Source organism: Lactuca serriola, chromosome 7 (assembly GCF_051521515.1).
Source record: "Lactuca serriola cultivar US96UC23 chromosome 7, Lser_US96UC23_V15, whole genome shotgun sequence".
Lineage (NCBI taxonomy): Eukaryota > Viridiplantae > Streptophyta > Magnoliopsida > Asterales > Asteraceae > Lactuca > Lactuca serriola.
In genome coordinates, this window is record NC_136414.1 from 169349131 (window position 1) to 169361275 (window position 12145).

Genomic DNA, 12145 nt, shown 5'->3' on the forward strand with positions numbered 1-12145 from the left:
TTTATAGTTTCATGTTGTCACTTTGTGGTTATTTTCTTTTATAAGTAGTGTTATGTTGTTTGGTGTTGTGTAATCTTGAATATGTGGTTTGAAGCAAGTTTTTTTTATTCTTTATGTTATAATTGCTTTAATAAATGTTTTAGATCGTGAAACTAAATTTTATTTACATGGTAATAGAGCCTAAAAATTGATCCAACTATATTTAGTTGTTTGGTATTGATGTTAGGGTCAAATACTTCAACAACTTGATAAACGATTTAACACATATATAATAAATAATAATGCAAACGAAAAAAAAACACAATCTTTAATGTAGTTCACACAATTAGAGTAATCAGCCATGTCTAAGGGCGAACATAAGAGAGAGAGAGAGAGAAAGAGATTTTATTGATTATTGCCAAATTACAGTTCTGCTATCTTTATTGGAACACAAAAACAATTAAGGAAAATATGATGTGAAAAATAATCAACACAACAAAATAAATTTTCAATACATATTGATTCAACAAAATCCAATATCCAGATATGAATATGAGTCGGGAAACAAAAGATTCCAATGCAAAGGAACATTTTTGTCCACTCATAATCCTAAGGCCACACGCACCTATATAAACATTTATATAAGATGGTAAGTGGCACAATCAACATATTTTAGAATGGCACGTAGAGCATAGTACATCATCAAATCTCAAAAGAAAAGATTTCCTAAGATTATCGCACGATACATGTATGTATGCTACAACACTTGTTTGTTTCGAAGGATTAACCATATGCAAAGCTCAATTACATCGAAACTAAAATACAAAGAATATGTAAAACTGAATATAAACGAAAGTATGTACAAAAGATCAATACGACGAAACTCAAAAGTACATTTCGAAAATGATAAAAATAATACTTTGATCTTCAACAATCTTTGATTAGGTTATGTTACACAAATTCAAGGAATTTATGTGTGTGCATATATATATATATATATATATATATATATATATATATATATAACATCCCAAAAATCACAATAAAAATTTTCATTTTTAAATTGAGAGAAACCATAGTTTTTAAACAAAACCCATATCAAGATCAAGTATCAAATACAAATATCTCCAAGATCAGTGTATCATAAAATCTCCAAAAACATAATATCAAAGGATGTGTACAATCATGCATTCGTCTTGCCACGGTCATCTGAAGTACCTAAAACAATTAAGCGAAATTGTAAGCCAAAGCTTAGTGAGTTCCAACAAAGTACCACCACACAACATATAACATCAAGCATATTGGGTCCACAGCTAACATATTGGATTACTCCCTGAGTCCACAGCATGAGTCTTGCTTGCTTTCCAACCCACAGCTCATGTATGGCTTACTCCCGAGCCCACAACATAAGTCGGACATGCCTCTCGGGCCCACAAATTATGTCTGGCTTGCTCCTAGGTTTGTTGGCCTCCTCATAGAGCAACATCGCCTCAACCCAACCATACAATGTCGACATACACATCACATATAAATGGACAGTAATAGATAAGTATATAACCAGTCAACAGACTTATAGGCAGATTTGCACATCAATATCACATAACAATAGGATTCAATTCTAATAGATCAATACAAAAGAGACATCCTCTAAACCAAGATACATAAACTAGTGGGCCGGCATTGGTGACTTCGACCCACAACTATAGTGAGGAAAAAATCACCTCTCAGTCTGAACAAATACCAGAATAGGTTTTTACTCCGAATATATGCTCTACCCGTCACCTATTCATCAAATAGTGACCAATCTCAAATACAACTCAATATACTCAAAATACCCTTAGGTCAAACTTGGTCAAAGTCAAAAAGTCAAACATAGTCAACACAGCTAAGTACGCCCAACATACTCAGCTTATATGCTTAGCGTACACGAGGCTTGACCAAAAACACAAGGTTTGACCTCGTACGTGTAGCGTACTTGGGTTACCCCCAGTGTACATAACTGGTCCCTTTTCATTCTTATTAAGAGTTTAATCCTTAAGCTCTTTTGTCCAAATTCTAGATCTAATCATCAACTAACGTCCTTAACCATAAAGTTCCCAACTTTATGGTCTTTCATGGTTATTAAGTGCCCAATAGCAAAAACCCTAACTTCTTAACTCATTAATACATTATACCCATGCATGGAAGAAAACTAATAATCAAGATTGCATTTTTATGACCTTAGATACTCCAAAAGATCTGGAAGGACAATCCATTTGGGTCAAGAGCATGCCATACTCACGAACAATATTGATTGGGGACAAAAAAACACATAATAACATCATACAAGCTAGATCTAACCAAATAAGCCTCAAGGTATGAACTTTATACCTTCTAGATATGTAGGAGGGTGCAAAACTTCTAGATCCAAGGTTGTTCCAAGCTTCCAAGTTATTCTCTTCTCCTTCTTCTTCCTCTATGAATACCAAAACACACACCAATGGATTAAGAATGCTCAAAAACGAATTAGGGTTTGCAAAGGGTCGAAATGGGGCTGGAGGCTGATGAAAGAAACAAGACTTGGGACTTAAGGATGTTTAAATAAGGTCCAAACCCTAAAAATTAGAGTTTGGGATCCTGCCACGTACGCCCAACGTACGTGATCGAGTCCTAATATTTATAAAAATGCCATTATGGTCCAGTAAGAAACAATTCTCATATCAAGGGCTAAAAGTGGAAATACCTAAATATCAAGATGTTATATATATATATATATATATATATATATATATATATATATATATATATATATATATATATATATATACACAAGAGCAAGTTGACCTAAAATCTTGTAATAATGTCATCATTATAAACTCTGACAAATCTGGTCCATGACGCATTTTAATTTCATATACGATATATGAACTAGCCTATGTTTGGCATGACTAATGGATATAGGGTTAAACGGTGAATCAAGATCCATAACTTAACAATATCCTACTTGAAAGCTGATTAATTACTTGCTTCCATCCACTTTAGAACTCTATAACCCCTATCTTTCTCTAGTATGCACCTTCTCTTAAAGTGCATAGAAGGCTAGTTGAATCCATACCTAACTTCAATTTCTATTTTTTCACCACCTTTGTAGACATATATTCTAGATTCTTTGTACCAATGGTCTTCTTTAGGTTCAGAATGCCATCGCATATCTATTTCATCACAAATTGGTTCTCATTCGAATGTGTTTCGTCTTACTATGTAACATTGTATTATTTTCCAAATGAACCACACTCTAGTTGTCACAATGTAGTACCTAATCTTCTTTTTGCATTCATAATTCTTGTAGGAAGTTCTTCATCTATATAAAATTGTTTCCTCATTCAAACAAATAAAATCATCTAATTTTCTCAAACAATGTTGTTTTCTCTAACTTCAGTCCCTTAGTTTTGAGATTCAAGGTTTTCTAGAAAATTTAATGTTTATTGTTTTAGAAACCCTAAGTTTTATATGAATTTTCTTTTTGAAATGGTTGTTTTAACTAAAATTACATTATCTTAACCAAGTCTTTGTTTTGTACTGCTTTGATAGAAAAAAGAGAAAATGTTTTTGTTTTGTTTATATTTTTAAAGAATCGGGGTTTGTGGTTATTCTTTAAGCTCTAATCTTTTGTTGTTCTTTATTTAAACTCTTGAAAAAGGCTTTCATGTATATTGCTTCAAAAAAGAAAATCAAAAGTATCTTTAAAAAATATGTTATCTAAAGAACTAGGATTACGGTTGTCCTTTAAACTTTAAATCTTTTGTTGTTATTTCTTTGTTTGTTGTGAGTAGAGGCTAGATACACCTTGTGTGAGATATTTGGGATGGTTCACTAGTTCCTAGTTTGATGAGCAAATGGGAAGGTTCTCATGACCTTAATATTTAACCATCAAATTTTGGGGAGTTAGAGTTTATGAGAATGACAAGGGTTGGGAATTGTTTAATACATTGCATATTATTCATACTCCACATCATTAGTCTCTCTCAGATCTGAGTTGTTCCATGATCTAGAGAGAAAAAATGAAGTTGAAACACATTGGTGACTCCAGGTCTAAGATGTTCCACGACTGTTATCGACAATGGTGGTGATGGTTGCAATAGGTGGTTGATGATTTGAATGTAAGGTTTAAGTTGTAACATGGATTTGAATGAATAATTTTGGTGTACTAAACTAAGATGTGAATTTTATATATTAAATTATACATATATTATATTAATCTTTGACGTTTGTGTATTAAATTATGAATAGATTGTACTAAGTTGTGAATGTAATGTATTAAATTGTGATGTTTGTATAAATTTTGTGTAAACATATGAATGATTATATTAAAGTGTAAATGAGTATATGAATGAATATATTAAACTGTAAAAATGATGATTTTTTCCTTTCTCTTACAAAAAATACATACACAAATATTTTAACATATTTAATTAGTATTCACAGTTTAATAATTGTAAAATGGTTGGTTCCTGAGTTCCTAACCTTTAAGAGTTCTTATTTAAACAACTCCATATATATTATATAATCATATATGTAAAACATACATGTGATAATCATTATAATTAACATTTTATAACTATTGTCGATATATAAGTAAAAAAAATGATAAAATATATACTTTTTTAGTAATATTAAGAGTTACAGCCCCAATATGTATCAAAAACTGTAACGCCCCAAATTCTGGTATGTAATTTAATAATTTTCTTTTCAAGTTTTCAAGAGGAACTCGATGAGTCAGTAGCCCGACTCGTCGAGTAGAGTCGGGATATTGAGCACGTTTAAGTTGGTGACTCAACGAGTCCATATTCTGGACTCGGCGAGTCCGCTAGTCTGGATGAAACCTTAATTTCAAGGGTTTGCACCCTATTTAATCAACTTTTTAGGACCTCAAGTCAGCCCCCATCACCCCCCCCCCCCCCAGAGCATCCTTCTCGAAACCCTAGCACTCTCTTAGCATTTTGTGTGTTTTGGTGTGATTCTTTGAAGACCTTGAGAGAAGAAGGAAGGTAGATCAAGAGGAGAAGAAGGAGATCCAAGATCTTTATGGCATTTCAGAGTATAGTGAGGTATAACTCGACCCTTTTCTGTTTCTATGCTTAAATCCCCATTGGAACACCATTAAATCTATTATTGAACCATTTCTTGGCTTGGTAGTAGCATAGAGGACACATTGAGATGAATAGCCTTCGGATCTAGCTATGTTTGAGTTCCAGAAGCCTAGATCTAATACCTTTATGGAGCCATATTGCATGAAAGCCCTAGATCTACTCTTATAGTGTGCTTTGAGCCTTAAAATCTTCATTTGGTGTTTATTTACACGTAAAGTTGGAAACTTTACGTGTTAAATAGGCCCTAAGAACCTAGATCTACGAATGGAATGAACTGGATTCAAGCAGAATCGAGTATATAGTGATTGCATGTATACGACTCGGCGAGTCGTTCTTCAGACTCGACGAGTCGAGTCGCGAGTCCCCTGTTTTCCCCTTTTCGAGTTATGCCAAGTGGAACCAGTGAGTGAGAGATGGACTCAGTGAGCTGGAGGTTAGACTCATTCATGGAAGGACTCGGCGAGTCCAAGGCAACCTTCATACCTCAAGAACAGAACTCGACGAGTTGTTCATACAACTCGGCGAGTCAGATGAAGATTTACTGAGTATTAGTAGCGAAGAGGAACTCGTCGAGTCTATGCCAAACTCGACGAGTAGTAGCGGGCAGGATTGAGAAATGAGAGTAAGGACTCGACGAGTTGGCAGCCCAACTCGACGAGTCGGGTCAACTGAATGTTAACTTTGACCAAGAGGTTGACTTTAACCAGGGGTAAAATAGTCATGTTAACCTCAGTGTAGCTATCAGTATTTGATTGAGTATATTTATGGGAAATTGTAGCCGAAGAGATACCGGAGCAGCAGCAGACAGTTTCCCCATCAGTTGGTTTAGCAGCCAGATTACGAGGTGAGTTTCCTTCCAGTGGGAACGGGTCTACGGCCACAATGCCAGCCCGTTTAGTTAGCAGTAGTTCCAGACTTCGGTCTGATGTAGTAGTTCAGTGTGCTTGATGTCTTTGTGAGTCAAGCATGGATTTGTGATTATGTGTTCCGGACCTCGGTCTGATGCAGTATGCAGTATATGTGTTTATGCCAGTAGTTGTGATTATGTTATTCTATGTTCAGTCAGTTCCGGACTTCGGTCCGATGCAATTTCCGGACTTCGGTCCGATGCAGAGGGCAAGACCCTGGTTAGTTCCGGACTTTGGTCCGATGCAGTTTCCAGACTTCGGTCTGATGCAGAGGGCAAGGCCCTGGTTAGTTCCGGACTTCGGTCCGATGCAGTTTCCGGACTTCGGTATGATGTAGTTTCCGGGCTTCGTTCCGATGCAGTGGGCAAGGCCCAGTAGTTGCTTATATGTTATTGTATGGTATGTGGTAGTTTGGGGGAGCTCACTAAGCTTTGTGCTTACAGTTTTCAGTTCTGGTTTCAGGTACTTCCGCAAGTAAAGGGAAGAGCTCGGGATGATGGCATGGCACACACCACAGTTTCAGTTTATTCCTGGGAGTTTTGTCCAGATATTTTGATATGATTGATACAGTATTTGTTTTGACACAGTTACATGACTTTTGAGTTACTTAGTTATGATTTTTAGTATGTATGATATTCGATGAGATGGTTTTTAGTAAAATTTAAACAAAAAATTTTTGGGTCGTATTTTTGGGATGTTACAAAAACCCCCTTAAACAGCACAACATTAACTTAACAATATTAAGACATTACTTGGGTTTAACTTCAAATGTCTTAGAAACCTAAAAGCAATTTAAAATATGTCTTTCTTAGAAAGTGTATAAGCTAACTAAGTCATTGGACAAGAACAAAAATATTTGACCTTGTTATTATAAGGTATATAAGTTTGTCTAGCTATTATTGGTATTTTATAATATTTAATAGAACATTATCATCATTTTTAACATTATCAATAGTTACAACCACAATCATATTAAAAGTTGTCCCCTCTCCCATTTACAACAAAGCATACAAATTTCATGTAAAATCCCCAAGCTATATTTCCTTTTGGGAATGATGTGAATGTTGTTGTAACTCTTAATACTCCTGAAAACTATTTTGTCATTTGTTTAGTTATATATCAACCATAGTTATAAAATGTTAATTATAATGACTATCACATGTTTCACATATATGATTATCTAATATTTAGGGAGAGATTAAAATAAGAACTCCTAAAAGTTTGGAACTCTAGGAACCAACCATTTCACAGTTACTAAACTATGAATACTGATTAAATCATTTTCAAACTTTAATATATCCATTTATATACTCATTTACAATTTAATACAATCATTCATATTTTAACACAAAATTCATACAAAATTCACAATTTAATACAATTTATTCATGGTTTAATACACAAAATTCACATTTTAATACAATTTATTTATAATTTATACAAAATTCATAATTTAATCCAATACATTCATATTCACAGTTTAATACACCAAAAATATGCTTTCGCATCCATATTTACAACTTAAAATTTACATTTGACATCATCCACAACCGACTATGACTGTCAACAACAGCTGTGGAACATCTGAGAACTAGAGTCACCAAGGTGTTACAACTTCATTTTCTCTCTCTAAATCAGGGAACAAATTAGATCTAAGAGAGACCAATGAAATCATCTAAGATCTAGAGATAGAGTGATGAAAACATCTTAGATCTCATATGTGAACATCGTGCCTTAGACATTCTTGTTTATCTCCTCATATCAATGAATTCTTATGGTTCTAGTATGAAGAGCACCAATGATGGTTTAGTGTTTCATACCTTGTGGCAGAGAGTGGCAGTGAACACGATGACGATGGATGTGGTGATGGTGATGGATGTATGGTTGTTCAATGGCAGTTTTATGGTGATGATGGTTGGTCATTGGTAGAGGTGGTGATTCCAGATATGGTGGTGCTAGTGTGATGTCGATGATAGTGGTGGTGGTGTGACGTCGACGGTGAGCTTTATGAAATCGTGGATCTAGATGTGGTCAGGGACAAAGTAGATTTGGAGACGCTCTAACTATATATGAGAAATCACACCATATCATAAATGGTGACAGTTATAGGGTTGCTGTCGAAGATGGTGACGATGGTGGGGCCGTCATCAATGGTGGTGGTGTTCATAACAAGTGGTTGAAGGAGTCAAGGAAAGAGTTTTGTTCTTGGAACAGTTTGAGAGAAAAGAGTAGATCTAATTTATACCAGATCTAAAGTTAAAATTTGATGGAATGCTTACAAAACATTTTTTTTTGTTGACAAAACTCGGGTTTCTAAGTAATGTGAGCCGTTGTGTGACGTGATGACAAGGTCAAACCTCAAGCTTTAGGAGACATGGTGAGTCATGAAGTTTTTTAAGGCGTGACTTAATGACATAGTTTTGTATATATTTTATTTTTATAATTTTATATATAAATATTTATGTTTTAAGCTATTATCCTATTTATATCTAAGGAAAACTCTAGTAAAATCCTAATATTTTAGTCCAATTTATAAAAAAAGTCTCAAACTAAATTTTGTTTACAGAAAAGCACATAATACCGGCTAAAACTTCGAAAAACACCCTTTTTGGTCGGTTTCACAAATTTAGTCGGTATCTTGACCTTTTTCATTAGTTTGGTCAAAACATTGAGACTTTTTTAGAAAATTATCTTATTTTTAACCATAACCATAATATCAGGACTTTTCTGAAAATTACCATAGATATAATGGATATTCTTATTAACAAATGATTTATAAACATAAGAGATATTTTTTATTATGAACAAAGGAAATACATTTGTTACTAATTTCTAGGAATATAATTGTGGACTAAGTACCCTTTATTGCTTGCTGACTGCTTTAAACTCTTTACGTTCCTCCTATGCATCGTTGTGGGTGTCATGGTGAAATGTATTATGTATGTTTCTCCAATTAAATATAAGAGTTGATACTATTTATTAATAATACGATTAATTAATAAACAATCAATAAGTGTCTACTTGCTATATGGCGTGACTCTATGGGATCATATTTTATTAGAAAATATCATTACACAATGATTCTTGAGCATAGATCTTTCATTATGTTCTTTAACCTAACTACCGCCTAACCTCCATATATTACCTGGTAACAACCATCGAATGACACATATCTACCGAGAGTGAAAAGTGAACTTTGAATGAAAGTTTAAATAGATAATCACCCTTTAACCGTTTCCATATAAACTATCACTCATGGTTCACTTTTCACACTCGATAGATTTGTGTTAGCTGATGGTTGTTACCATGTTAGGTGGTAGTTAGGTTAGAGAACATAAGAGAAATATCAACATTAGAGGAACACCCATATAGTACATCTCACCATGTCACCCATAATAATGCATATGAGGAACGTAGAGAGTTTGAAGTGGTCAACAAACAATATAAGAGTACTTAGTCTACCATTCTAATCCTAAAATTAGCAAAAAAAAATGTAATTTCTTTCTTTATAATAAAAAATATTTGTTATGTTTATAAATGATTTGTTAATAATAATATTCATTAATTCCATGATAATTTTTAGAAAAGTCACAAAATTTTGGTTATTTGTTAAAAATAAGGTAATTTTCAGAAAAGTCTCAATATTTTGACCAAACTAATGAAAAAAGACATGATACCAGCTAAATCTCAAAACCGGCCAAAAAAAGGTTTTTTTCGTAGTTTTATTCGGTATACTATGTTTTTATGTAAATAAAATTTAGTATGAGACTTTTTTATAAACTAGACTAAAATATTAGGACTTTACTATATATTTTTCTTATCTACTCTAATCTACTCTAATAAATAAAGATCTTTTTTGTCATATGTCACATTCTTATTCATTTTACCACATGTCATTTTGTATTTATTTTAAATTAATATTTATTCCACATGTCATTTTATGGTTTTTCCGTTTTATTAAAATACATATAGTATTTAAATAAATGTATATCAATTTCATTAATGGATTTTCCTTCTAATTTCAATAATTGCTAAATTAAAGCCTAATTAGTTTCCTTTGTTTATTTATCTAAATTATTTGTTTACATTTAAAAGACAAAAAAACACTTTAATTTTAATAATTCAATATTTTTCTCATTTTTCTTATAAATTTAAAAATTTTCAAATGTTTAGAATATCATATTTATACTTTCTTTTAAATAAACTCATGTAATACATTGGTCTTACACTTAGTCATATCATATCATATCATATACTATATTATAAAGGAAACATTATTTTCTTTCACCCCATTTATTTGAAACTCTATGAATTTTTCCTTTCACCACATTAATTTGAAACTCCCATTACTTTTCAATTTCTTTCTAATAATGATTATAAGTTGGTTAATAAGATTACACAAAATATCAAACATAAAGTGTAATCATATATAAACTAAATTTTAATATTAAAAGAATATATTTACTTCTACTTATAAAGTTATATATATATATATATATATATTAACTTTTTACATATTTTACTTAATTTATTAGTTTTAATATATTGTTGGATGTAACCATTATCATTTTATAGCTACAACTTTTGAACAATTTGTATAAAATATTTCAATTATAAATTTAAATATGACATTACATGACCAACTTAAATATAAATTTTAGTTTAACTTAAACAACCCAAATAATATTTTGTAAATAGTTAAAAATGATAAATTGTAGTGTCTTTCTAATAATGATTATAATTTGGTTAATAAGGTTAAATAAATATCAAACCTAAAGTGTAATCATAAATAAACTAAATTTTAATATTAAAATAATATCTTTACTTCTACTTATAAAGTTATGTCTTTAATTTTTAACATATTTTACTTAATTTATTAGATTTAATATGTTGTTGTATGTAAACCATTATCAATTTAAAGCTACAACTTTTGAACAGTTTGGTCAAAATACTTAAATTGTTAATTTAAATATAACATTACAATGTCAACTTAAATATAAATTTCAGTTCCACTAACAAAACCCAATGAATATTTTGTGAATAGTTAAAAGTTGTGACATCCCCAATTTCACGGCCAGAAAAGACCGATTTGTTTATGCTTTGTTTTTAAAATCAGAGTAATCGTTTAAAGGAAACTGTTGCGGAATTTGTTCCCAAAAACAAAAATATGATAACCATTTATCCAGACATTTCTCAAAGAGAATGTATTTTCATTAAATAATAAAACCTTGGGATGTCATGTTCGATACATACCAAAAGCATAAACAATATAAAATAGACCTTACAATAGTTATTTATAACTACTGATCTATAATCCAAAATCTCTCGTCAAGTCCGCCAACTTATACCCTTGTGCCATTACCTGTAATGAAAAGAAAACTGAGTGGGTCAGGCTTCGGAGCCTGGTGAGCATATAGGGTTTTCAACCCACAATAATACATTTATTATATTCAATTATCAAACAACCAACCCAAATACCCATCCCCATATCTACTTTATTTTCTCAAGGGTTTACCCTAAGAATCCACTATCCTTCATTCATTCACTCGTAAGGATTTACCTAAGGAATTGGCACGAAGTCCATTGCTGCCAAAGTTTATCTATCAGGTACTAAATCCATAGTTATCAGACGCTAACTCCATAGTCGCCGGGGTTTACTCAAGCGACGCTAACTCCATAGTCACCAAGGTTCACTTAACAGGCACGAAGTCACATCGTCACCAAGGTTTACTCAATAGGCACTAACTCCATAGTCACCAAGGTTTATACAATAGGCGCTAACTCCATAGTCACCAAGATTTATACGATAGGCGCTAACTCCATAGTCACCAAGATTTATACGATAGGCGCTAACTCCATAGTCACCAAGATTTATACGATAGGCGCTAACTCCATAGTCACCAAGGTTTATCTAACAGTAGGCGCTAACTCTATAGTCACCAAGGTTTATCTAACAATAGGCGCTAACTCCATAGTCACCAAGGTTTATACAATAGGCGCTAACTCCATAGTCACCAAGATTTATACGATAGGCGCTAACTCCATAGTCACCAAGATTTATACGATAGGTGCTAACTCCATAGTCACCAAGATTTATACGATAGGCGCTAACTCCATAGTCACCAAGGT